Genomic DNA, 27,698 nt, shown 5'->3' with positions numbered 1-27,698 from the left:
TTGCAAGGGTATTTGGGTTTACGATGCATGTTGGAGGTTTCCTCAACACCACTAACATTTACAGCCACGGTTGGTTGGTTGACTTCTTTCTTATCTTGCTTCTTCTTCTTCTTCTTCTTCTTCCCTTTCTTCTTCTTCTTAGACACCTGGTTACTAGCGTCAAGGCTTTTACCAAGTGAAGAGGAAGAAATGGAGGAAGAAAAATTAGGCGAAGAAGGTAAAGTGTCAACAGAAGGTTGGTGATGTTGAGATGGTGAACTCTGTTGAGGTGAAGCATTTGGTTAGGTGGAACAATTGGAGTATTTGGGGCCAACGAAGTTTAAAATAACCATATCGGTAAACCTATTGTAAATCCAGGTAATGACAAAGTAGCCATGTAAGGCGGACCAACATTTCCAAAGTAAGGAAAAGTACTAGGATTCGCGTTAAGAGGGGTTCCTAGGTTGGTAAATTCCAGAAAATTTGCCATTATATTCAACTTCAGTGAATTTTATTAACAATTTAAAACTAAAATTAACAATTCACAATTCACACCTAACAATTAAAATTCACAATTCACACCTATGGTCTCTAAAAGTAAAAACAAACAAATTAACACGCGCTATCAAATCTAGGAGTCAAACCACACACAAACAGTAACTTTCCGGACCGAAAACACTAGTTGGTGATGAAATCCAACATCGCAGAATTCAGTACAGAAATGGCGGGTGGAACAGTTACCCCGGCAACCTGCTTAATGAATAGACTGGACCAAGTTCCTCCACTTTAACCGTCTCGAGTGAAGTGAACCCCCCAGAAAATCCAAGTGAGTCTAGCCGACGTCTGCTCCAGGTACAGTGGGATCTTCCCTCCACCATCACCTTGGGTAGAACCCTAAAGATAATGGTCACTAAGGTCACCAAAAGCAACAAATATACCTGGGGGAACAGTCTACGATCCGATAGCACGCAAGGGCAGAGTAACAAGCTCAATCCCCTTGCCGGCTCCTTGACAATAATCCAAGGTTTACCGACAAGTGATCCCAGGTTCCTCGACAATGGTCAATCCGAGGTTTACCGTTTGTAATACGTGCGTATCTGGCGTCGTTCCCAATGAAGGAGGATTGATCCCCTCACTGGTTCGGACATGATCTTGTGCTTCTCCTTTAAGAGGAGCTTTCCCAGAGCATAAATGTAACTATTGGATTTATCCTACCACAAGATGAGCTACTTGTTTGGTTTTGTTGTCTTGGAGAGTTAATTACTCTCCTACTCCAAGACACTAGCCTGATCTATGTTGGTGTTTCAGAGCCCTAGAAATGTAAAAATTACTTGATGAATTTTAATTAAGCGTTGTGTTATTAAGGCTGTTATTACTCAAAGGGTAAATGGATATGAAACCAATGGTGTTATGACCCGACTCAATTGAATGCAATCGAATATGATAATGTAATCTTTTCAATTCGATGAATCGTAACTAAAGTAAGGAGAGAGTTTCCATTCACTTCCAACAATGCAAAAGATTGATCACTAAGAGAAAATATAACAAATTCTCTAATGCACTAATTTCATCAAGAAAAACTAATGCAAATCAATTCCAAAATAGTTTTTTTTATTTTTATTTTTGTGTAAATTCAAATCAAAGAAAACTGATCTAAATCTACGATTGATTTTTCAGAATGTAAACTATGCAATTGTAATCTATGCACAATTCACTTGAAAAGTATGCAAATGTAATCTATGCATATTTTTCATTAATATTCTGAAAATGAGAACTCTAATTATGCAAATGTGATCTATGCAAGAGAATTCTCAAACACAAGACGATTCTAATGTAATCTAAGAACCAATCAAGTGCAGGTCGAGAAAATTGGGTGAGAGTTCCAAAGATCAATAAATAAAAACACTCAAAGGCGATTAACACTCATACACAAAAACAAAAGCAAAAAGATGCAAAACTGTGAAAGGACTGAGAGAAACCTCCAAGTAATGACCAAAGGAAAACAAAAGAATTTCTCAAAAAGAGACTCAAAACACCCAATTGATAAAAGCTTAGAGCAGGAATGCTAATGAAACAAGCTTAGATGAAAATTTCTGACAGGTAACCAGTGGATCTGGGCAGCAAAAAACAAATTATAAACAAAATATAAGAGGCAAAAAGGAAAAAATGGAATTTTCTCAACTTTTGACAGGGTACGCAGGTAGCCTGTTTGCACAGGTGCGTGTACGCTCTGTGTACAAAGCTGCAGTGCGTACAGGTACACACTGTGCTTAACGCAGAGGCTGCGTACTGCTAGCAAAACCAAGAAAAATAAAAACTAATTTAACCCTAAGCTATTCCACCCAAATTCATAGTCAATCAGCCAAAAACCAGAAAGAAATCAACTTTTCTCAAATCAAAGTATCAATCAAAAGAGAAATCAATCAAATCCATGGATTCCCCAGCGGAGTCGCCATTTTGTCATGTGGAAAGAGTCAATTTTGCGGAAAAAACCGACCTCCCTAGAAGCTAAGGCTTTCTAGTGACAAACAAGACAAGTAAGCACTATCTTTCTCTAAATATGCATTTAGAATACAAGTAATCAGGTGTTTAAAACATACCTTTAGTCCAACGTTGTTTGTAGTAGTCCAGCTTCTCCGATCCGGATGAGCTCCTCCTTCTCTTAGAAACCTGCATTCACTAACAAGCAAATGATTACATAGCACCTGAATAACTCATAAAATAAAACATATTCATCATAAAGACCAAGGAGTATATGAAACAAATTATATATAACAACTTGTTGAGAAAAATGAACTTAATTGTATTAAGTGGAAACAAAAGAAACCATTACAACCAGTGCCTTGGTGTTGTGCAGGTCCCTCCCAAGGTCCAGCAAGACTTCTCCTTTACTTTTATCAGCTCACCCACTTCCAAATGAAGCTAAGAAAGGATGGGAATCTCTCCTCTCAAGCTCTATAAGGGAGTCCTAATTTCAGCAGCATCTATCCTTAGGAATGTTCAGCTTTCAACCTCTTGTCCCTCTGGCCCAATGCCTGTATTTATAATGCTTTGGAGGAAGTTAATCAGGTCCACCATGAATGGGATAAGCCCCTCTTTCAATGGGATAGCTCCCCTCTTCATGGGATAAGTTCCTCTTTCGTAGGGATGCATGAACCATCTAGAGGCGCTCAATACATGTCAAACCATCTTCTAGAATGCTCTAGATTCGACCACAAGTAACTTTTTTGAAGTAAAACTCGCGCCTTTTGACCTTTACAGGAGTATGCACCCACCCCTTTACAGACAGAGCGTACAAGTACGCAGGTATTGTGAACTTGATGTGCGTACACGCAGGTAAGGTTAAGAGAAACTGTGTAACCAGAGTTAATTGACTTTTTAAGGACTTTCTCTCTTTCTTGGAGTTTGACATGAGGAGCAGAGGTATAAGACTTGCCAAGGAGGACAATATGACAGTTGATGGAGCCATACTGATTGCAAATAGTCATGGTGACAAATTTTAGTGTAACAAGTATGACATAAACTCATGCATGATGATAATGAGCATCCCACCAACATGGCATAAAAGGGATCTCAATACAAACATACATGGTGACAACATGAGTATCCCATCAACATGATGACAAAGGGATCTCAAATAAAACTTGAGGAACCATGACAAGAAGTACATCCCACAAATTATTCCGTTGTGCATCAAGCAGGAATCATGAGAAAAGTAACAAACAAGATCCCACATGAAACATCAAATAGGAATTTATTGAACACAATGCATTTCATAGCAAGAAGAAGTACATGCATATAGCTCACATCTTGGGGCCATCTGAAGAAGAGGATGTCAAATTGCTGAAGTTGTTCGTACCATCGATCTCGCGAAATCGAATCACATGGAAATGACTGCTTGCACATGAATGCTAACACCTGCACTCCACTTACAAAGTGGCTAAAAAATGAAATGAGAAAATGGAAAATCTAAACACACCATCAAATTTGTGGCATCGAATTGTGCAAAATCAACTGTAAAATTTATGAATTCTGAGAAAATGAAAATCTCAAGCTTCAAGAATCTTTTAGATTCCCCTTAAATTCATCAAAGATTCCCTCATCCAGGTCCTCTACAAATCTGTTGCTCAGATCAAAATTCTGACTACGCCATCAGGTTCGTGTCGCTGAGAGATGTAAGATCGACATAAAATTTGTCTAATTTGGACACTGCAAAAATTTCACCCTCCTGAGAATTTCACCCAATTATGGTTCCACCTACCTTATCTTTGGGCTCATGGTTCGACCTAAAAATAAATTAATTAAAAAAAAATTCCTCGGTTTCCATGCGCGTTCCTAGTTCCTCCATGTTGGGTGCACTGGGAAAATGCTAGGTTTATATGAAATTTTGGGCAAAAATATCAATGGATTCCATTGTAAACGGATTTGTAATTAAATTGAAATATAAGGAGGAGGTTAGGTGGTCAAACGCTGATCTCTTCACATTAAAACATATTCCATTATTTTTAAACAACCACAGATATGGTTTTGCAGGGTTGGGTCCGCATTGGGTGGCCCTACCCATAACCTCTGCAACAATCAATGGGCATTGTTGGTATTCGGTGGCACATTAATGTTTTGGTGGTGCATGGTTGTTGGTACAATGGTTCATGGGGCTAGCGGTGGTCACGACCTATTGGCCCAAATTTTTTTGATTTATAATATAATGTGGTTTAGGGTGGTGGCCTGCCACCTCACATATATAATTTTTTTGTTATTTAAAAAACAACTAGCCATTTTTGAAAATTCAAAAAATGACTGAAGGAGACAAATTAATTAGGCCACAGATTTTCCAGGAATCTGGCCCAGGTTGGCCGGAATCTGGTGGTCGGATTATGTCCAAATAACTGCCTCCTTAAGCCTGCCTGGTTGCCCAAGTCAACTTGAACTTTGACTGCTCCTAACTTTCGTATACAGACTCAGTTTGACAAAACGTTCACACCACCATGATCATGACGATGAGATCTATGCTCTGGCCCTCATTTGAAATCATTTTTATCACTTTGATTTTTGAGCTTCCATAGGCCCTCTTTGTCCTGTTTGTGTCCCTATAGCCACCTGGATCAAACTAAGAACCTTAGATCTTCCTTCGCACATATCTACCTAATTCATCAAAAATCACCCCAGAATTAACCCTTAACATCGCGAACACAGAAAATTACTTATGAAATGCAAAAATATGATAGAATCATTAGATTCATGCAAAATTTATACATTTTTCCACATAAAACATATTATAGAGCGACATATCATAACATAAACTGAATACTTAGGTGCACAATAGTTCTTCACAATTAGTCTCTATTAAGCTTCAACATTCAGATTACAAAGTTCTTTACCATCCGTACTTAGCTACAGGGATTCGTGTACTCAGCTGTAGACTTACCAAGGCCTCCTACACACTTAGCTATATGAGCTTTCCCCTTTTTCCTAAGTACAGGAATCAAAGCCTTCCTACCTTAGCACTTCCCAAAAACAATCTTTATCTTGACTTAGTTACTCTTCTACCATTAGTTACCTCTTAGACCTAATATGACTCAACTATATATAACTTTCTTCAATACAATACCATGGTCCATGGACCATGGGTTACTATAAAAAATGACCTATTTACTTATCCAAACAATGGGCTAAAACCCCTTTCTCTCCTATCTAGTTGTGCTCTCTACATCCACATTTCAGAGAGACATTACAGATTTTACAAAACATTTACAAAAATTGGGTTAACTAACCCCAAAAATGACCCTAGGGACCTTATCCCAAGAGGCCCCCAACACAAATATCATGACTTCCCCTTGAGTGACTCAGCGGCCACCTCGATTTTGCTGCAGAGACCACCTAGCTTGACCTGTAATGCTACATTGTTAATAGCGCTCTGCACCGTAGCTTGCTATGCCTTCTCTACCAACTTCACTATTGTCTGGCCTTCCACTACTAGGAGCATTGTCCTTTTTGTCTACTATAGAACCTTTAGCTTTTCCTAAAGTGAGAGAGTAAGCTGGTAGGCTTCCTCTAGCCTTGGCTATAGTCTGGCCTTTAGAAGGGCCTATTTCCTTTGTAATTCTTCCATCTTTTCTTGCAGTTGCCTGCCTTCCTGTAACTTCATGAGGTGTTGTGCTGGCACCAAAGTGCACGCAGTCACTCCAACATCATTATACTTGCATTTTGTCTCCCTCAAATTTTTTTTTAGCCTCTGCGAGTTCGGGTCTGTTAGTTCCTAGATCGACCTCATGCTGAAGTAAGGCAGGTCTAGGGTAACATCAAACCATGCTTAACCTAGTAGCTAGCCCTACTAGATCTGCAGAGGGCTCTCTCCTTGTCAATCTCAATTAGGATATCGGCAACTAGGGCTTGAGATGACTCAAATGAATGTTAATTTTAGGCTAGGTATAGTAGATTAGGGTTTCTGGTTTGATTTTAAAGTTTTGGATGCTGGATCAATTGGAGAAGGCAATTTGGATCCTGGAAAACAACTTAGGGATATAGTCATGTGCTGTGGGGTAGGGTATACAAGAGCTTATGTACTATCAATGGATTGATATGGTTGAGTAAGACAACTGAGGAGTTCAAGAGGGCATAAGAAACTATGAATCCTCTTCAAACAGTGAAAACATTGAAAACCAAATGCATTCCCAAGACAAAGCACTGTAAATTAGTGTATTTTGTCTATTCACCTTGATTCATTTAGTTTAGAAGAGAGAGAGAGATGTGGATACATATATAACATCAGGAAAAGCTCATTACAAAGAAGAAAAGATACATAAACTCATTCTCACAAGAATCCCACAAAAATAGCTGTGAAACCTGGTTTATTCCTTGTCAACTGCTGATACAAAATGTTCAGTGAGTCCAACACTTCTACCAAAGTCCAACCTTTACAAATGAATAAAAAGGTACATGATATGGGCAAGGAAACTACTCAAGCTAGCTATCAGGGTCGAATCCATGAGAAAAGGGGTGGTTTCAACCATATCTAAACTCAGAATAGGAATATACGCTGTGGAACAACTTGCCTCTAAAACCAAGGAAATCGATTCATTTAGCTTAAAACCACCTTTGACTTGATGTATCTACCCTATTAAGTGTTCTACATCCATAATTACATCAATTTACATCATTTACCATGCTAATTTCACCAAGAGATCAAGAAAATTTCAACTGTAGAGAAAACTAGTCGAAATCTGGAAAATCAAGCAAAACTAGCAAAATTCATCCTATGTGCAGTGCCACTGATCCTATGCACAATGCTTTTTCTAGGGATATTTTGGAAGGCTTCCCGGAGTCCAAATCAGGTGCAGGATAGCTTGTTGGAAATCTTGACGAGTCTACTTCCTATAACAACTTGAATTTCTGAATTTGGAGTCCATTTTCCCCTCCAAAAATTGATTCTCCCAAGACTACTTCCTGTGTGGCAAAAAAGTGTCAGAGAGGGCACTTTTTGGGTGTTTTCTGCCCTTTTGGAGACCTAGAACTTGTCCAAAATTCTCAGCCATTTCTCAGCTTCCATATTTTTCCATGATGATTCCAAAAATATAAACTTTTTTGCATGCTGGCGCTGCGTACCTATTGAAAAAGCCTGTTTTTTACATTAAAATTTCTCCAAATTTCTTGAAATTTGGCATGATTGACCCTTGTTAAGTGTTTTGGTGAGCCACTGATGCTTTGGCTAAGATCCTGAGTTTATATTTCTCTTTCTTGGCCCTCAAGTCTATCCTTAACCTAGCTTTTAGCCTCTTTACCCTTGTTTTGCAAATCTTGTTTTGGGTTAGGTAGTGATATACCATATGGCGCAACATTTTCTTCTCTTTGTTGGCTTTCTCAAGCATCTTCTCAAGGTGAATGTTTGTCCTCTCCAACCATGATTCTCGGTCCACCTCAATTTCTTTCTCAAGGGAGGTCATCTGGATCTTTCTTTTCTTTTCCATTTGCCTATTTTCTCTAATCATTTGTAGCTCCATAATAGCTTGCTTATCTTCCAATTGCTTGTTTTCCTGCTCAAGATAGTTGATGATCCATTTGGCCCTCTCAAGGTTAAGTGATAACACTTGAATTTCAGCTTCCTTCTCTTTGATAATCATGTCCTTGAGTCTTGAGCTTTGATAGCCAAAATCAGTGACATCCTCCTCAATCAAAATAAAATCATTGTCTTGCCCTTCAGGAGGGCTCTTCTCATGCATCTTTTGCTTTCCTTTGTCTCTGCCCTGTACCTGTTTAGCTGGAGAAGAAGGAAAAGCCCCTTTCACCCTTGGTAAAGATAGCATCTACCTATGGGTTGGTGAAGAAAACAAGACCCCTTCCACCCCTGGTGGAGAGAGTACTCGCTTGGCAGCAACAAAAAGCCTCCTGGTGCCTCTCTCATAGGTGACAAACACTGGCATACCTGAAGTTTCAATCTCATGAACCTAAACACTTGGCTATCCTGATGGCCCTATTTCCTCTTGAGACACTGATGGGATCACCTGAGGGCCTTTGAAAATCTCATGGGAAATAAAGGTGTCCCATGGTATGTTCAGCAGGTTTAGCTGATGTAAGACAACAATTTTAATCAGTGCAAAGTGGTAAATGCTGTTGAATTGTTGAGGAAAATATTTCCTTTGCACATAGTGAGCCATCTTCTCAATATTCCTACATATAAAGTATGGGAGGTTCATCATCCTTACTCTTGTGAAATGCATCAACAACCTGATATGATATGTATATAGGCGGGAAATCCTTCCTTCACAGGTGAAATACTTGATGATGAGTTTCATGCGAGGAGCATAAGTGCTCTGCAAGTATTTGAAAGGAAAACCCATGTTGATTTGCTTGTGTTATCCAACCTTAATGTAAGGCTCATAATTTTCTCTGTCCACATGCTGCCCCTTTTTCCACTGTTCACCTACATTAGGGATGCTTGTTGCTGCTAAAATGGTGGCAGGTGTCAAGGTGAAAGAGACACCAGCAAGGTTCACCTGGCCATTGTGGAGATGAATAACAAACAACCTAGCAAGCTCATGATGAAATTTCACCCTCTCTACCATTTCACAAAACTGATAACAAGACTGGTGTTTAAAGCTAGTTACAGCAAGAGGGCAAGCAAGTAATTTTGTAAGAGTGGTGGGCTCCTCCTAGATGATCTTTCCCCCTTTGTGTGGCTTTCTTGGTACATGAGCTTCTCTAGAAGAATCACTAAGAGTTTCCTCTTCCCTCTCGTAATCTGAATCTGTCTCCATGCTTATGAATTTGAAGTGAAAGCAGATGAGTATGAAAATATTTTAAAATATGAGGTAAGCAGTGTGTATAAGGAAGTGAATGCTAGGAGGAAGGGTTTCTTTTGGGAAATGAGGGAAGTGAATGGTATTATGAATGTGAGAAAAGAGGTTTGATAGTGAAGTGGATGTAGTGAGGGAGTAAGATATGGGAGTTAGGGTTTGGGAGTAGCATATATGGCTAGGTTTTGGTAAATGGGAGTGGGGTTTGGGGAGTGAATTTTGATGATTTTAGGGAGAGGGAATGGGATTTGACAAGCTCAATATGAGTGGAGTGAGAAACAAGAGCAAATGACCTTCAATAACTTGCAAGAGATGATTTAGCAACTAGCTAGGGTTTGTTTTAACCATTTAGCTAGGGTTTTCTCTCAAGAAAACCAAACACATCCAAGCCACCAAACATAACTTTCCTGATCAATGAGGAGTGATCTACTTACTTGGAACAGGCATTAATTTGCTTTTAGGAGGTTTGGAGCTGTTTTGAGGCAATTCTGCTTCTTGTAACAGGTGTGCAATGCCAAGGAACAGGTGCATAGTGCACTTTAAATGTGTAGCGCCAGACCAAATTTCAACAGAAAACAAGGAATAGGTGCGCAGCGCTGGTTAAATGAACAACGCCAAGGCACAGGTGTGTAGCACCAACAAGATGGCTAGATTTTTCCCCTGTTTTTCCTTCTTTCTTCAAAAACGCAATTTTCTCCCTTTGGCTCATTCAATTTCAACAATGAAGACTTAAAACACATGAATTGGCTTTTATATCCCTTTCATTTAATTTTTCACTAAACAAGACCCACTTTTCTAATGTTTTGCCAGCTTTTTCAAAAATGCCCTGTTTCACTTACATTCTGACTTTTGCCTTTTTGCAGGTGGACTTATACATTGACGTTTTGTAATGCCAGGAGTTGAATTTATCACCAGGTCAGCAGGAATAGCTATTGAATACTTATTACATATAGAAACATTTAAATTACATGAAATTTTTACAATAATGGAAAAAACTCTGTTTTAACCTCAAAATAGAGTTTTGAGGTAAAAAAGATTTATTAAATATATCAAAAGTAAATTTATGATTTTATGAACTTTTTTATCCTCCTCATATGCCTGCTGACCTCTTTATTCAATTTTGGATGACCATGATGAAAAACCCTAGACCTAATGAAACTAAACCCTAGAACTGAATGAAATGAACTGAAATGACTATAAATGACCGAAAAGAGGTTTTGAACAAGCCAGTAGGTATATGTCATGAGGGAAACTGAAATGAAACCACTACCATCAATTGATCCATGACCTAGTGGAATGCAGCTGAACGAATGAGACACCTAATATGCATGCAAAAGAGTAATTTGATCACTGATGGATGTGTGAAGACACTAACACTAACAGGGTCCTCCCTCAAGTTCATGAATAATTCCATTGCTTGATCAAACATAGTTATACAGTCTATAACTATTGTATCTAATATCTTCATATTCTCTTTGATCGTTGCTTCATGTTGCTCCTGAACTTCAAGTGGAGTGGTTGGCTGCAACTTGAGATGTAGTTCTGATATCTTCATTTGAAAATCAAAAGTAATCGTGTTGATCTCATCCTTTTACATGCGAAATACAACAATTAACTTGCAAAATTTTGCTGAAGTTGCATCATCCTCTAGGATGTTCAACTCATGAACTACCTTCTAGACCTTCTCTATTTTTGTCTCCAGGCTCTAATTTTGGGTCTATAGCTCCTCCTTTTCCTTCAGCACCTAAGCTTTCTCGGTCAACATATACTCATTATTCACCTTAAACTCACTGATGATGGTGAGGGCACGCTGCTCCTGGATCCTTAGATCATCCAAGACCCGTTTATGCAAATCATTGAGAGTCGGAAGTAGCAACGTGGCTACGTTAACTCCTATGTCTTTGACCGTACTCAACATGGTGTTGTCCTCATCTGACTCCACGCGAATAGATCCTTCTGGTAAAAGTATGACTCTGAGGTCCAGAGTTCATTCTAGCTCTACTATTGTTCCACTTCCTTGTGACAGGCTCATTAGTACCCAGTTCACTTGCCAAACACTCACTTGAATCCTACCAGTCTATATCTATAGCTTGCCCAGATCCTTTTCAACGTTCCCCAACATTTGCATATACTGTTTCTTGAACTACTGCCACAACTCAGTTGTTGTGTCTCTAACTTTGTCACCGATCTCATCGAGATCCCCTTCTATCAATACCATTGGGTCAATGCATGTCTTCTTATCTGACTTATGCTTCTTACAATGCCCAATAGTTTTTGCCTTCCTGCGCTTCTTCAAGGTGAAGGGATTGCTCTTCTTCTCTCCACTGCCTCCTTCTTGGCCTGAGAACTCCTGCTCATCTATGTGTTGTGAAGCCGATCCTTCAACTTCTTCTGTATCTGGGTGTTCTTTCTTAGCACGTTCCTTTGAAGCACATTCTTTTTCCACAACTTCCTTGTCAGCATCTTCTTTCTTCTTTTGCTCAGCCAAAGCTCACGTGGCCTTTTCAGCTGCTTCCTTACTCTTCTGCGAGGCAGTTAAATACACAACAAATCTATCTATAGTGTTTCTTGTACCTACACCTAGCTTCGTGGGTTTGTGCCACTCTGCTGGCCAAATTCCCATGATCTCTTGCACGTCTATCTTAGATACCAAATATGGAAACGTTTGCCATAGGTGCTTTGGGTCCTTTTGTGCCCTAATTGAAACATTTCGGAAATTGGCCTTGAAATCTACGAAGGCCATTAATTTCTTGAACAAGGTTGGGGACAACCTTGGCCTTTGATTGATAACCATTCAAAGGTCCATCTCCATTAAGATCAAGAAAATTTTTGACTCCTTGATCCTTTCTGGATCCTTTGTGGCCCACAACGAAGTGAACTTCGCTGCTTTGGGTAAATCTTCTGCCTGTGAAGAAACTAACTATCCTCCAGGAACTTCTAATAATAGAATTGACGGTAAAATTCGTGCATAATGGAATGGCTTGCTGTCTTCCTGAGCTTCATGATAGTTCGTGAGGAACCCCTTGCATAGATACTTCACCCAATTGTGTTGAACTCCCTTCGCACACTTGGCAGCTAATGATATTACTAGTGTTGTAGCTTTGTCTGCGTGACACTTCCTCATGATATTTCCTGCAAGAATCTGGGCAATCCTAAATGGAGTGGATAGAATATCCTTGTGACTTCCTAATGAGGCCATATTCCACCTTCATCTTATTTGCTAACTCTTTTTCTCCACTTTTCCCTCCAAACTCCTTGGCAGGGTCTAACCCTTTATAGGGAAGCTAAGTGATCCAACGAGTTGATATGGAAATGATCGGAATGGGCTCCCTTAGACATAGGCACCCATCATGCACCAGTGTGAGGAGATGGCACACACACACAATGTTGATAGACGACCTATGAAAATGCGGTCCGTAGAGCATGTGCAGCAACCTCACCTGCTCAACACCTCTGACCCACTTCATGGGTTCCAAACATGTAACCCTAGTCTCCTTGTACTATATTTTCATCATATACTTTCTAGTCACCAAATGCGGGAACCTCTCATGGTCTTCGAGGTCCCAATACTCCATTTTCAACATTGGAATGTGTGCTAATGTTGGGCCTTCAAATTCCACTTGTTCAGGCAACAGGGTTGTTGAAACTGTGAATTTCGCGGAATCTAGGTCTTTGGTAACTTTGATTTTCCCTTCCATGGAGGGATATATGCTAGTAGTCATGTGATTGGCTCAACCTCTTAGGCATCCAACTCCTCCACACCTTGGTGTTCCTCCTCCAAATCAACAACTTTCTCCAGTTGTTTATCTTTTTTCTCCTTTTGTTACACCTCCGGGTTCTTCCTTGATGACTATCTCACCGACATCGGCTTCCTCTATCTTTCTTTGGTAGTAGATTTATTTGGCCTATCTGACTTTGGTTTGGTAGGCATAGGGGTTTTAGCTTCCATACTTGACATCTCAGGGTATAGCATGTCAGAATCAATAGCTTCAGAACTTCTGACTTTTATGGGGTTTGTAGTAGTCAATCTTTCTAACAACAGTTCATGGGCTACTATGGACATATTCGTGAATGAGGGTCTTGACACAAGTTCTTCCTATTCTTCATTCTTCATACAGTGAAAACAAGAGGGCTTATACACAATTCTCATAATGCAAAGTGTTCTTCAGCAGACTAGTATGCTCAATTTATAGGCGGATTTGAATTCAAATCTGATTGTTTCCCCCAATTTCAGATCATAAATGCATATTTTGCAGAAGATGTCCAAAGATTTTTTCCATAAATGGTTCCTAACTCCTCCTAACTGAATTTTGGCCATCAAATCATAAATAGTAACGTCGTTTTCTTTTGCACCATTCAGATGGATCCATCATCCACACCATATATCGGTCATGCCGACGGTGCAAGTCACTTCTCTCAGATCTAGCCTCATTAGGCTAGACCAGCTTTACCCCCTTGCATACATCAGTCCTTTCAAACAGAGTTTGCATTGGATCTACCACCAATAATCAGTCTGAATATGAAGCAGTGATAGGTATGTTAGTCAATTCCCTTGCTCATCGCATCCTAAATCTTCATGTTCATTTATATTCCTTGCTACTTGTCATGCAATGGAATGGTTTGTATAATGTACATAACCAAGTCCTATTTAGAAAATATCTACTTGAATTTGAAACCATTACGTTCAATCATGTGCCTAGAGCCCAAGAACACTATGTAGATAACATTGTAAACAACATTCTCGATTGGCATTTATCACATGTATACCACAAAAGATAACCATAAACAAACAAATAGTGAACCATCATTGTCATGCATAATCATATTATTTATCATATAAGTGTTTGGAGCCCATAGTTCCAGTACACCCATAACATATTTGGGGGGCACATAGGCCACTATATCTCCTTTGGAGGATCTCATGCCAAGTTGGGTTGAGATGCTTGAATCCCTCTTTCGAGCACTCAGAACAAAATGGCACTCCACAAACTTCTCCTACTAGGGAGCATCATTCCCACCTTTGCATACCAGATTAGCATCCCATGCTTGGGGGCATGATGGTTTTCCCCTAGCCATCTTCTCAATTAAGTCTCGGCCTAGATCCCAACGGATCTAGGTATGGTCGATTGTCCTCCCATTCCTTGGATACTTTTTCTTACCAGCCTCTCTGATGAGCCATATACACATCACATATCGTAGACTTCTGATACAATATTTTCAAGTATTCTACTCTATGTCCACATAGTCCCCATATTTGACATAGTGGATGAGGATGGCTGTAGACCTCCTTTAGTAGTTCATTCTCATTTTCCTCTTCCCTTAATTCTTCACCAGGAACCTTTGTTCCAAGAAGCATTCAGGCCATATTTAGACAAGTAAGGCCACTTGACTGAAAGTTGTTGATCCAAATTCCAAGGTCGGCTTGTCTGATACTATCTCCACAAGATTTAGGGCCTTCTCCTCCTCTCAAATTAGAGGGAAAATGCCTTTTTATAGGAGAACCCACTATTTTTTCAGTCACACATTGCAACTAGAATGAAACTCAGTTTGACAAACCGTCAACACCATTAGAAAGCTCTGATGGTGCTCTATAATGGATCTTCTTCAGTTTTTGATGATTTGACACTTCACCAAGAAACCATTTTTCCATGAAAGGTCACTTATCAAAACCAAATTTCGTCACAAAGTGACACTTTTACTTTTAGTTCCACCTCCTCTTATTACTTTTTGTAAGCTATGTCAACTTTCGTCATGAGTAACCATCATTTACGCATGTTTTCATGGTCCCCACTAGGCCTAGTCTATGTGGTAGCGTCATCGAGTCACCCTGGATGAGAGCATTCGTGATCAGTCACCCTTGCATTCTTGGAGTCTATTTCCTGTCCCATTACATCATGTCACCAAATTCCATCCATATTTGCATACCATTCATCGAGTGTTACCCATTTTAGCCTCCAACCATATTGTCCCCATTCCCCCTAGAGTTGAGTTAGTTATTGTCAGGTCAACCATGCACTTTAGGCTCTGACAAGGATAGTTGTATTTTTATCCCTCAGTCACATCGTTTCCCCATTATCCCTAGTGTCAGTCCATCAGTGACATTAGTATTTTCTCTCGTGCCTTAGTTGAGGATCTGATGAGCCCCAAAAATGGGTGACTTATTGGGCTCATTTTCCCTACTGTTTTTCATCAATCCACCATTTTTCATAGTTTATGCATGTTTTTTGAGTATATTTATGTTAGTTAAATGAATGAGGGTGGTCACTTTACCAAGAAGGCTAATACGTGGTTATTTCAGGTTTTTTGGACAAATTTTGGAACAAGGCCAAGCAATTATGAGCCAAATGACAGCCAAGCATGAAGGAACAAGGGTGAGGATTTGTAGGAAGGGTGTCTCTTACATTAAATGGCCCTTCCTCGAAATCTCCACCCTCAACTCAGAGCTCAACAGGCCACCAAAACGAATCCTAAAGGCAGTCGAGCAGCTTTGTGAAAAGTGACTGTTTACTGGCAGTTTGAACAGCTGAGCCCCTTGAGTTAAGGAGGGCTGCTGAGGACCCTCATAGTGCATAAATAGGAAGGCTTTCAGCCTTCGTAGGTTACTTTTTGAACTGTTGGGTTTTGCACTATAGTGCTGTCATTTTCTCAGCTCATTTTCGTAGCTACTGTTGTATAACTTTCTTGTGACATGGTTATTTTTTAGTAATGAAAAGCAGCTTTATTTGGCATCAGTTATGAGTTTTTCTTAGGAGCCTATAGCTCTTGGGGTTGGGCCCAACCCAAGTGCCAAGGCTTCCTTTGTGTACTGTTATTTGTTTTTTATGTCTTTGCAAAATAATTTCTGTTAAGTAGATTAAAATCTTGCTGGTTACCTAGGTCATTGTTGATGATTAGAAAGGCTTTTTATGTTCAGATTGAGTTGATAGGTTAATAATAGGGAATATATTCAAAAAAGGCCATCAAGAACCCCTGATCTCACCTCTCCCTCAGTGGGACCATGAGCTGAGACCAAGGTGTCCTTGCAGCTACCAAAAACACTGTCTTTGCTTCATGATGCAATTATTGGTGTAGATTCTCATTTGCAAAAGTTGATACCAGTTGAGGTTACATGTTTAGGTTCTTGATTGCTTAGTTTGGATAGCTATTTCACGTGATTTCATTGCAAATAGACTTATGTTCATTTCCTTTGCTGTTACCTAGGTCAGATTAGAGTAAAGTAGCTAGGTCATTGGTTTTCCAAGTCATTGTTTGTTCAGTTTGAGAAATAACTTCCAGAGCACCTGTAATACCTCTCCATCTATTTTTACTCCATCAATCCCATCTGATCCATCCCCTAACTCGGATTCTTGCCTCACGTTTGCCTCATTCGCTCGCGTAGTCCTAATTTTTGTGCAACATTGCTCTACTCCTCCTTGAAAAAATCCAACCATCCTCATCACTCCTCAACTCCATCCACCCAGTCCTGGACCTCCTGACACCCTTTTCCTACCCCCATACTCACTTGTCCACCTTTATCTCTCCATCCACCCTCCAAAATCCCATTTTTTAACATCCTGTAGAAAATATAGAACATCTTGTAGAACCCCTGCAGACTTCCTGTAGAAGCTCACGACAGCGGTTTCTTGATAGCCAAACTCTGTGAAACTCTTTGGAAGGGTGCTAGGCACCCGTTAGGCCCTCCTCCAACCTTCCCAACCTGTTGCAAGCATTTTCCTCTTGCCAATCCACCTTTGCACAGTCAAAAACCAGTTAAAGCACATGGGTGACCATTCTGACACTTCACTCAAAATTACAAAAAGATGTTTTTTTTTCTTCAGATTTTACTGTACAAGTAGCTTAAACACATGCATGTCACCTTCTTAGAAGTCAATGGCATCTCCTTCAGTAACTTTCATCCTCTTTCCTGCATCAGTAGGATTAGCTGGTAAAATTAGGGTTTGCTAGGGTTTTCATTTCCTTTTATCTTTCTAGCTTCTTTCTGCAAGTAGATTAGCCTCCTTTGAGTTAGCTTCCATCCATGAGTTATAAAGCTTCTTCTCAGAGCTCATAGAATTTGGCTTAAGCTCCTAGCGGACTTGTGCCAACTGACCAAGTGACAGTTGCGGCAAGAGCTAGTACTCATGCATACAGCACCGTCGCTTCCAAGTTTGTTACAAACTACTGGGTTGATAAGAGTAAAGAAGGGAGTCCCAGGAGTTGCAGCATTATTGCTGCAATACTGGAGCCCACCATATTTTTGGCGTCGTTGCCGGGGAAGCGTCAGAGTATTTGTGATTGCTGCTTTTCTTCTATTTTTCTACTACAACCTTCTGCTAAGTAGTTGATTTCATTTCCATTCTGCAATTTCATTTTTGCAAAAGTAGATTAGACATTTCCTGCTTTCATAGATTAACCTTTTAATTCAGCAATTTCAATTCTGCAAGCGTAGATTAGCATTTCAGTTGCACAATTTCAATTCTACAAGCGTAGATTAGCATTTCAATTCCGCAGTTTCATTTCAACAAAATAGATTAGTCCTTTGCTGCTTTCATTTCAATTCCACATTTTCATTTCTGCAAGATAGATTTTTGTTAGTTGCAATTCCATCTGTTTCAGTTTTGTAGGTACAAGCAGAAAAAAGCAAAAGCAACCAAAAATCTTTCATTTCATGCCTCGTAGGAATAGAAAAAATACCGGAAAATTCTTGCCCAATACCCCCACCACATCACTGAGTCACCCTTCTCTCTTCTTTGGTGGCAGTGATCCAGACGAACCTATATGTGAGCTTCCTGAGATATACGAAGATCGTATAACAGAGGAAGAGCGAGAGAACATTCCTCTTGAGACCATGGTCGAGCACAGAAATGGTATAGGAGATGACTAGAGAATAGAAGGTTCCTTCCCCATCCGAGAGACCAATGGGGACATGAAAATGAAAAACATAAGTCCCTCAGCCTTACCTCACTTTCATGGATTAACTACTGAAGACCCTGATACCTTCCTGTTTGAGTTTGCTGTCCTTTGTCAAACTTATGACTATGTTGAGGATGAGCAAAAGTTGAAACTCTTTGCTTCTACCCTCAAGGATACAACACTACGCTGGTTCATGGGGTTACCTGGAAATAGTATCACCACTTGGGTTCAGATGTAGCAAGCCTTTAACAACAAATACCGAGACTACTGTAGGTCTAAGGAAACAAAGGGAGAAATCTTTCGGATGACCATGGGAAATGATGAGTCTTTAGAAGACTATGAGGAAAGGTTCCAACTTAGTTATAAACAGGCCAGGTGCACACTTGACCCTGAATCTCTGAATATGGTTCTACTCTGAGGAGTCCCTGAAGACCTTCTAGATACCCTTCATTTGCTAGCTAGAGGGGACATCTACCAACTACCTTATGAGGACATACAGATTGTGTTTAGAAACCATTCTAGGGCAGCCCGGAAAAGAGGTAGGGGGAATCAACTTTCAGCTAGTTCCGCCTTCTCCAAGCATGAGTTTGCTAATCAGATGGAAGACCTCAAAAGTGAAATGAGACAGGCCATTGCCATGCAACTTGATACTTTCTGAATCCAACAAAAGAAAGAGGAAGCTGAGAGGGCTTTGGCCATTTTCTGTCCCAGATGTATGAGGAGGCACCCTAAGAATGAGTGTCCATTGCACTCAGTAGAGGTATGTTTCGTTTCTGAGGAAGACCACCCCACAAACCAATGCCCAACCTTACCCGGATTTAAAGCCATGTACCAAGGGACTGAGGCAACCACTGAACCTCTCTAATTCCTCAACCAAAGGAGGTAGCATGGGCCTAGGCCTTACCAGCAGGGGATGCAAGGGACATCCCAAGCCTATTATAGCCCCAACCAATCTGCTCACATACCTTCTTGGGGCCCCCCTGCTCATCCTTCTTGGTCCGCACCTCCTCCGTGGTCTTATCCATCTGAATACCATACTCAACCCACTACTCATTCATTTCACTCACATGTCCAACCACAACCTCAGTGGAATGCACCTCAACTTGGGTGGAGGCCCCAATACAACTCTCCTCCCACCATTCTGCATCCTGTTATAGACATTTTTGGGCACTGCAACCCCAATCATAAATGTCCATAAACCAAGGACTCCTAAGTCCCTAAAAGTGTTGTTCCAACCTCTAAAATAATAAGGTCAGCTGATTACATCATCTCCCAGAAGTTCTCCATGAACAACTACTCAGAACTAGTCAAAATTGGACCATCTCACCTACTCCATGGTCAAAGTGCGCAGCATCCCACCTAAATGCACATGGGAGGTGTGATGCATACTGAAAATCCCTTCTATGCAGTGCAATGGGCGAGAGTGGACAAATGGAAGAGTCAATTTGCGAGGTGTAAGATCATGGAATCTTCTAGAAACTTCTCCTGTGACACTTGCGTCTCTGCATTCGCCCAGGGATGAGTAAGAGATCATCCATCTCCAAGTGGAATCAAGAACTATCAGAGAGAGGACACTAATCAAATCTCAGAAGCTGACAGACCTCCCTGCAACCATCTATATATGGATCCTTCATCCCAGAGATCCAGGGGCTGGAATTTTGTATCTTGTAAGGAAGTGCTGCTGGTTTCTTGGTGTAACATCATAGTGTTGGGTGATCTAAGCTTTTCATGTGGTGAAGAAGGGCTTTCTTGCTGAGAGGATGATGTTGGGTCAGAGTAATTGGTTGTATTCCTCTTTGCTATTCTTGATATTAATAAAGCTATTCAAGTTTTCCTCCACATTTTTGTATGATTGATGATATATGCCTTTGTGTGGTCAATATATATCTGGTCCTATATTGTTTATGATAGTAGATCTCTGTTCTTGGATAGTGTTATGCTGCTTTGAATCTACAGGTGCTCTTTGAAGCTGGGTACACGAGGAAGCGAGTGGCAAAGATCTATCAGAAGGGAGAGGAATCAAGCAAGGAACCAAGTGCAGGACAGAGGTTGGTCTCCTTTGTTCCCCTCTTATCTACTTCTCATAAAGGAAAACGAAAGTAGTTTTAGTTTGTTTGTTTCTAAGATAGCTACTAGTCTTAGTGGGACTAGCAGCTCTACATGGACACTAGATTTCCTGATAACAAAATGGCGACTCCACTGGGGAGTGAATATATTGTTTGTTTGTCTATATTTGTTTGCTTTATAAACTTACAGACGGAGCCTGAAGTCAAGCCAGCTAGCCTTTGAACTGCATTTTCTATGAAAGTGCAAAGTAGATCAATGCTGCTTCAGTCTATCTCCAGGTTTTGTTTATGAAATGAACAATCGATTTACAATCTCTCTAATTGCCCTTGTGGTGGCTCTAGTAACCTCCTTAGATCTACCCCTGTGATTTATTTACTGATTATCACTTGCTCGGCCTAAATCCCTGAAATGTGCTGCAAACTGTGATCAAGAACTAGATCAAAAGTCTCGCACTATACCATCACACCCTCTCTTCATGGATATCAGTATGCATCGCACTTCCCATGTGCTATAGGTGGGATGCATACTGGAATCCTTGTGTAACAGGTGCGCTGATCAGAAAAGTCTAATTTTGCCTCCAGACTTTGGTTTTTCTTCACTCTTTTCATCTCTATTCAGGAGTTTTGTTGTCTGTAGTCAGTATAACTCTGTTGGAAACCCCTTTCCTTGCCATTATTCCACCTCCATTGTGCAAAGAACTGTAAATGTTTTTATGTATTGTGAGCCATTTTCAGTTCTCTTTTACAAAGAAGTAGCGTAATTGAACTGTCGTTTCTTGATTTGGAAGTGTCGCAAGTGTCGTTTTTAGTCATAGAAGAGAATCTGATTGTTCTTGATAGTCGATTACACTGTTACTCTTGTATTTGATTTGAATTAGTAGTTTTTCAAGTGTCGAAAGCAAGTTTTCAATTCCAAATCGCAAAGTGTGGTCATTGTCTTCATTTTCTCTTGAAAAGAAGCTTGTTAGTAATGTCGCTTTGAAAAATAATTCAGATTTGTGCTTAGCTTTCTTTTTATCATCCACACATTAAGAAGGCTGAAAACAAATACATGCATGTGCATTTGTATTTAGACTGTTTGTTGGTTTGATTTAGGATAGTGCATATAGTGTGTGCTCTCTGCTCTATGTTGAAAGAATATCATATCTCTTTCTTTAGTAGCTAGGATTTTCATTGCAAAAAGAAGATTAAATGATTGTTTATCATCTTAGATTTCATTTTAGGAGTTGTATATCTACATCACATGGTGAACTTGAAAGGCAAATTTCTTAAGCAAGATCAACTGTAAAATAAATTTAATGAATCTAAAAATGCTTTGGAACCTAACGCACAAGATTTAGAAGTCTAGGCTAGAGACATATTCTGGCGTCGTAAAGCTTGGTAACTGTTGTTCTCATTGCTGGTCGGGTGATTCCTCCACTTTGAGACGACAAGTGCTAGTACGGACTTGTGCTCCCACGTACTGTCGAGTATATATTGGGATACCACAATAGGCTATATCCTCTATCCATAGGAAGCCGTGTCTACCGCCCTATCGATTGCAATGCATTGAACACAGCATTCGGGAAGATTGACTGTCGTATTGTAAAAAGTATTCTGCAGTTTTGCGATTGGTTTGGTAATCCCTCTGTTTAGATTTCCAGAGTAGTCTCTTTTGTTCCTTTTCAAACTCCTTAGAGGAAAAGGTCCATCTGAGCACTTGTCACTTCAAGATCATTAAAAATCGAAGGCGACTAGAGTCATATTTTGTTTTTTCTCGACTCTTAAAAATTGAAAAAACAAGTTGTGTCAAAGCGTCTAAAATTTATTTTAATCGGAATAAACATCACCTTGCCTACGTTGGTCTTAGGTTGAGAAAGATGGAGTCCACCAACCAAGGATTTCCCCTTGGAGGAAATCCTAGTCCTTTCTCCTCTTGGGGAGATGTTGGTGCACCCCATATGGCCACATTGTCGCTTCCAAGATTGAAAATCGGCCTACCCGTATGGCTCTTCTCGACCTCTATCGTTCAGAACATCGTGATTCCTGAGCAATCAAGCAAGCAACTAGGCGATACCAAAGTTACCCCCCAACCTTCTACTTCATCCGATTCTACCTCTCCTTCTTCCTCCTTGCTTAATAAAGCTGGTAAAGCCAAAAGTCAAGTAACTAAGAAGAAGAAGGAGAAGAATAAGAAAGAGAAGAAGAAGAAGGAACCAAAGACGACAGGGGGCAACCAGGGATCATCTAGTGAAAATCGACACACTGCACTGTCGAAACCTAAATCTCCATGTGTCATTTGCAAAGGAGATCACTATCATCGAGATTGTCCTTGCATCCCTCAGATCTTAAGGGACTGGTCTCCTCGTTTGCACAATCTGGTGTCAACAACCTCTAATGATCATGTTGAAAGTACACCGTCAACTAGTGAAAGTGAAATGTCGTGACAGAAAAGGAAAAGTAAATTCGCTTGTAAACTATGTGAAGGCGATCACACTGTCCGCCGTTGTCCCTTCCTAGACGAAGCTAAAAGAGTTTTGGACAACCGTCCGGTTTCACTGTTACGGCTTCCCCCTGGATATAAGAAACTTTTGCCAAGTCCATCACTATTTGAAAATCTGACAGACATGCCATTGTGGTCGGTCGAAGCATCAGAAGGTCCATCTTCAGATGATATAGTCACCAAGGAGAACAAGAACGACACCGTTCAAATTCTTTTCATACACACAAACTCTGATGAACATGAGGGCAATCTACCTGTTCCTTTACCGCAGGAAGGAAGTTCGTCAGATTCATATCCGGCCATCTATTCAGTCCCACCTCCAAGCAACCTAGTTGTTTCCTTCGATTGGAATCTACTAGGCAGACCCCGTTTACCGGCTAGTGTACCATTTCGAATCATTGCTCAAATATATAGAATGGTCATGGCCGGTACCATCATAGATGAAGGGGCTTCTGTGAGTATCCTTTCCTCAACTGCTTGGAAAGAGCTTGGTTCGCCATCACTTTTGCCTGAGATGAGAAATCTAACAGGCTTTGACAAAGGAACCAGTCGACCATTAGGGATCCTTCCCAATGTGCCGATAACATTGAGAAGGAAAACCATTCACATGAACGTAATGGTATTCCAAGGACCCCTAGATTATAATCTACTCCTTGGACGCGACTATATTTATTGCATGGGAGCCATTGTCTCCTCGCTCTTTAGAGATATGTGTTTTCCGCATGAAGGAAGAGTGGTCAAGCTCGTAGACCAGCTTTCATTCCCCGGTTCACACATAGCAAATAGTCAAATACCATCCCTGAATGGTCTTTTCACACAAGGAATGTCTCATCAATCCCTAGTCCGTCCACATGCTGAGCGCGAGTGATTCGGAGGACATGACTGAAACCCAGGGGGCATGCACTCTGGTCTGTTTTGGCAGGAAAACCTTGGGCATAGGGTAGGTTTTCGTGAAGGATATATGACTGGTTTATGAGATTATACTGGAATAAGATACCTCTGTCGGAAGGTAGGCATTTCCTGATAGAACAAATGTTTTATCTGCAAATTGAGGGGTAACCTGTAAAAGGTAGGCCTTTCTCGATAAAACAAATGTTTTGTTTGCAAATTGAGGGGTAACCTAGGAAACTCTACTTTGCTATACCTGGGGGCATGCAAACCTTTTGGCATGCAAGCGAAGAGTGACCATTTATTTTTTTAAATTCGTAGGTCCTCTAACCCTTTAAACTCGTAGGATTGGTCGTTTCCTAACTTGCATAAAGAAAGGATGTGGGGCAAAGCTTTGAAAAAATGCCATCTTAGATGAGACATCCTTATTATACGACTCGATCGAGCAGTTTTTATGTGGAGTTCAAGCTCATTAAAAATTAAACATAGGCAGTGAGCAAATGTCTCCCCCAGAGTTTAAGCTCATTCATTAAAAGATGAACAAAATTTCCAGTAAATAACCATCATGAATGCATTATCATCAGCCTTTGAAGCCTTGGTCATGTTCTCATCATCACCTCGACTCTGTATTGGACAATCATTCACCTCCATTTGATTGTTTGCCCTTTTTGAGGAACAACTGCGAAGAGTGATCCTGTTAGCCATCCTTGTGACACTGCCATGATTGGAAAATTCCAAACCTTACCTGGAATTAGCTGCTACCCAAATTTATCACTCGTTCCTCGAAAAAATAAGTCTTCTTTAAGCTCTTTTCTTCTGACTCATAAAATATGAAAAGATTGCCAAGTAATTGGCCTCTCCAACTCGTTAAAGTGACCGGAAGTGCTATCCCTCCTTTAGATTTTAATCTTTTTGGACCTGAGAGATTATTACACAAAAAGATCGAGCTCTTTTTTTGTTCGGCTCGTTAAAATTACCGAAAATTCATCCCTTTTGTATTATTTTAGACTTTTTCAGACTTAAGGGATTATATGACGAAAAAGGATTGTTGGAGTTTTCTTTACATCCCTTTCAGACTCTCTAAAATTGAAAAGGACTGAGTTATCCTTGTCGTTAAACTCGTTAAAACCGAATAGCGACAAACTTGTCTATATAGACAAGAACAAGTTTCACTATCGCTAGGCTCGTTAAAACATAGTGATGGGTTTGCCCGAAGGAAAATTATAGAACAAGCATATGTTATCCTCCTCAAGCTTGAAAAAAATAAAGAGGTACTGGTTAGCAATGATTGGGGAAAAATTGGGAAGAAAACTTGAAGAAACTTTATTGGTAGCAAGTCGCTCTTGAACATGACACCTTCACTCCGCATCTGAGTCGGGTTGGGTTGTTCCGTTCACTGGTCATATCACCATTGGTCCATCACACCATCCACATTTGGTGTTAACACTACCAATCCATCATGTCAGTTTCACCGATATGTTCAAGAGAAGTCGCTCAGAGAATTCACCTGTGTCTCATCCACCGCAATACATTTACGCTCCATTCTTTCATGACCACCACCTTGAACCTTATATCATTAGATCGGTTTCACCTCCATTAAAATCATTTGCTCCGTTCCATGTCGTAGATGTGGGATTCATTAAGGCCCTCCTATGACGGATCGCTTCTTGTCGACATCAGCTCATTATCCAGGAAGTCGATCTAGGAACAACCCTTTTAGTACTTTGAAGCTTGCTTGCCTCAATGGCAAGTTTCTCACTTCTGGCGACAAGTTTACATCAATGGCCTTCGACGAAAAGATTTTGCATGGTGTTCGACACCAAGTCCCTTTTTCACACCACGTGAATTGTACTGTCATACCTTGAGGGTCATCATCATTATTGGTGTTTCCTCTCGCTCTTGTTAACAACTTACATCACTGGCTGGTAATTAGGCAATGTCTTTCCATGTTCGACTCCAGAACATCTCTCACATGGATCGACTTGTACTTTGAGTGAAGATCAAACGATATTGAAGACCCCGCATCTAGTTTCATCCATCTGGGCTACCATATATATTCAGGAAACTAAAGACATCAAATGTACATCATTACTGCACAGATAATCATCCAATCTAAGGGATGATGGCTCTACCAGAATCATCAGTCTGCACACAGACGATTTGTCTATCTTATGTACATGAAAATGAATTTATAAAGTTGAGCATGGAAAATTCCCGCCTCAGCTAGATCATGAAAATATTATGAAGATAATGTATTGTATTGTATCTTATTACAGGTCACCTTCCAGCTCGAAAAAACTTCAGATCCTCATGATAAAGCATTTCACCCAACATCAAAATATTAACGACCTCGTGCTTTAGGGGGAAACTGTTATAGACATTTTTGGGAACTGCAACCCCAATCATAAATGTCCACAAACCAAGGGCTCCTAAGTCCCTAAAAGTGTTGTTCTAACCCCTAAAAGAACAAGGTCAGCTGATTACATCATCTCCCAGAAGTTCTCCATGAAAAACTACTCAGAACTGGTCAAAACTGGACCATCTCACCTACTCCATGGTCAAAGTGCGCTGCATCCCACCTAAATGCACACGGGAGGTGCGATGCATACTGAAAATCCCTTCTATGGGGTGCGATGGGCGAGAGTGGACAAATGGCAGAGTCAATTTGCGAGGTGGAAGATCATGGAATCTTCCAGAAACTTCTCCTGTGACACTTGCCTCTCTACATTCGCCCAGGGATGAGTAAGAGATCATCCATCTCCAAGTGGAATCAAGAACTATCAGAGAGAGGACACTAATCAAGTCTCAGAAGCTGACTCACCTCCCTGCAATCATCTATATATGGATCCCTCATCCCAGAGATCCAGGGGCTGGAATTTTGTATCTTGTAAGGAAGTGCTGCTGGTTTCTTGGTGTAACATCATAGTGTTGGGTGATCTACACTTTTCATGAGGTGAAGAAGGGCTTTCTTGCTGAGAGGATGACGCTGGGTCAGAACAATTGGTTGTAATCCTCTTTGCTATTCTTGATATTAATAAAGCTATTCAAGTTTTCCTCCACATTTTTGTATGATTGATGATATATGCATTTGTGTGGTCAATATATATCTGGTCCTATATTGTTTATGATAGTAGATCTCTGTTCTTGGATAGTGTTATGCTGCTATGATTCTACAGGTGCTCTTTGAAGCTGGGTACACGAGGAATCGAGTGGCAAAGATCTATCAGAAGGGAGAGGAATCAAGCAAGGAACCAAGTGCAAGATAGAGGTTGGTCTCCTTTGCTCCCCTCTTATCTACTTCTCATAAAGGAAAATGAAAGTAGTTTTAGTTTGTTTGTTTCTAAGATAGCTACCAGTCTTAGTGGGACTGGAAACTCTGCATAGACACTAGATTTCCTGATAACACTCCACCACCGGCTCAACCACGACCATTACCTCCTGCTCCTCCAAGACAACCATAGATGCCTGCTCAACCGAACCTGAACCCCAACAACAGACAGGCCCAACAGGTATACACTGGGGAGACAACATGCCCTACCTATGTTGTGGAGATACAGGAGATCAACCTGTGATCTAGAAAGGTCCTTCCAGATCGCCAACCTCCTCCCCCGAAGGACGAGGAAGAGAAACAGGAAAGTGAACCCAAAGCCATTCCACCCTTTCCTGAGTGAATAACAGTAACCACGCAACCAAACCCAGAGGAGACTGAACTTCTGGGAGAACTTAAACAGTTGTGTGTGAAAATACCACTTCTCCAGGCCATAAAAGATGTACCAATATAAACAAATTGATCAAGGAGAAGTGTTTTAGGCACCCAGGTAGGTGAAAGAGAGATGCCTAGACAATCATTGTCATAGGACAACTGTCCGATCTAATGTTGGGGCAAGTAATATGTCCAAAGTATTTGGACCCTGGGAGTCCTGTAGTTGATGTCCACATCAATGGCACCATAATCCCCCATACCTTGATCGATCTAGGGGCTACCATTAATGTGATGACCAAGGACACTATGCTTAAACTCAACCTTCAGAGTTCCTTAAGGAATACCTCGACAGTACTGCAATTAGCAGACCGCTCCATCGTGACTCCCGAAGGGATTGT

Source organism: Pinus tabuliformis, chromosome 6 (genome assembly GCF_031772625.1).
Source record: "Pinus tabuliformis cultivar Carrire ecotype Pingquan chromosome 6, CPIR1, whole genome shotgun sequence".
NCBI lineage: Eukaryota > Viridiplantae > Streptophyta > Pinopsida > Pinales > Pinaceae > Pinus > Pinus tabuliformis.
The sequence above is the reverse complement of the archived record's forward strand: the minus strand, read 5'-3'. Positions refer to the sequence as shown.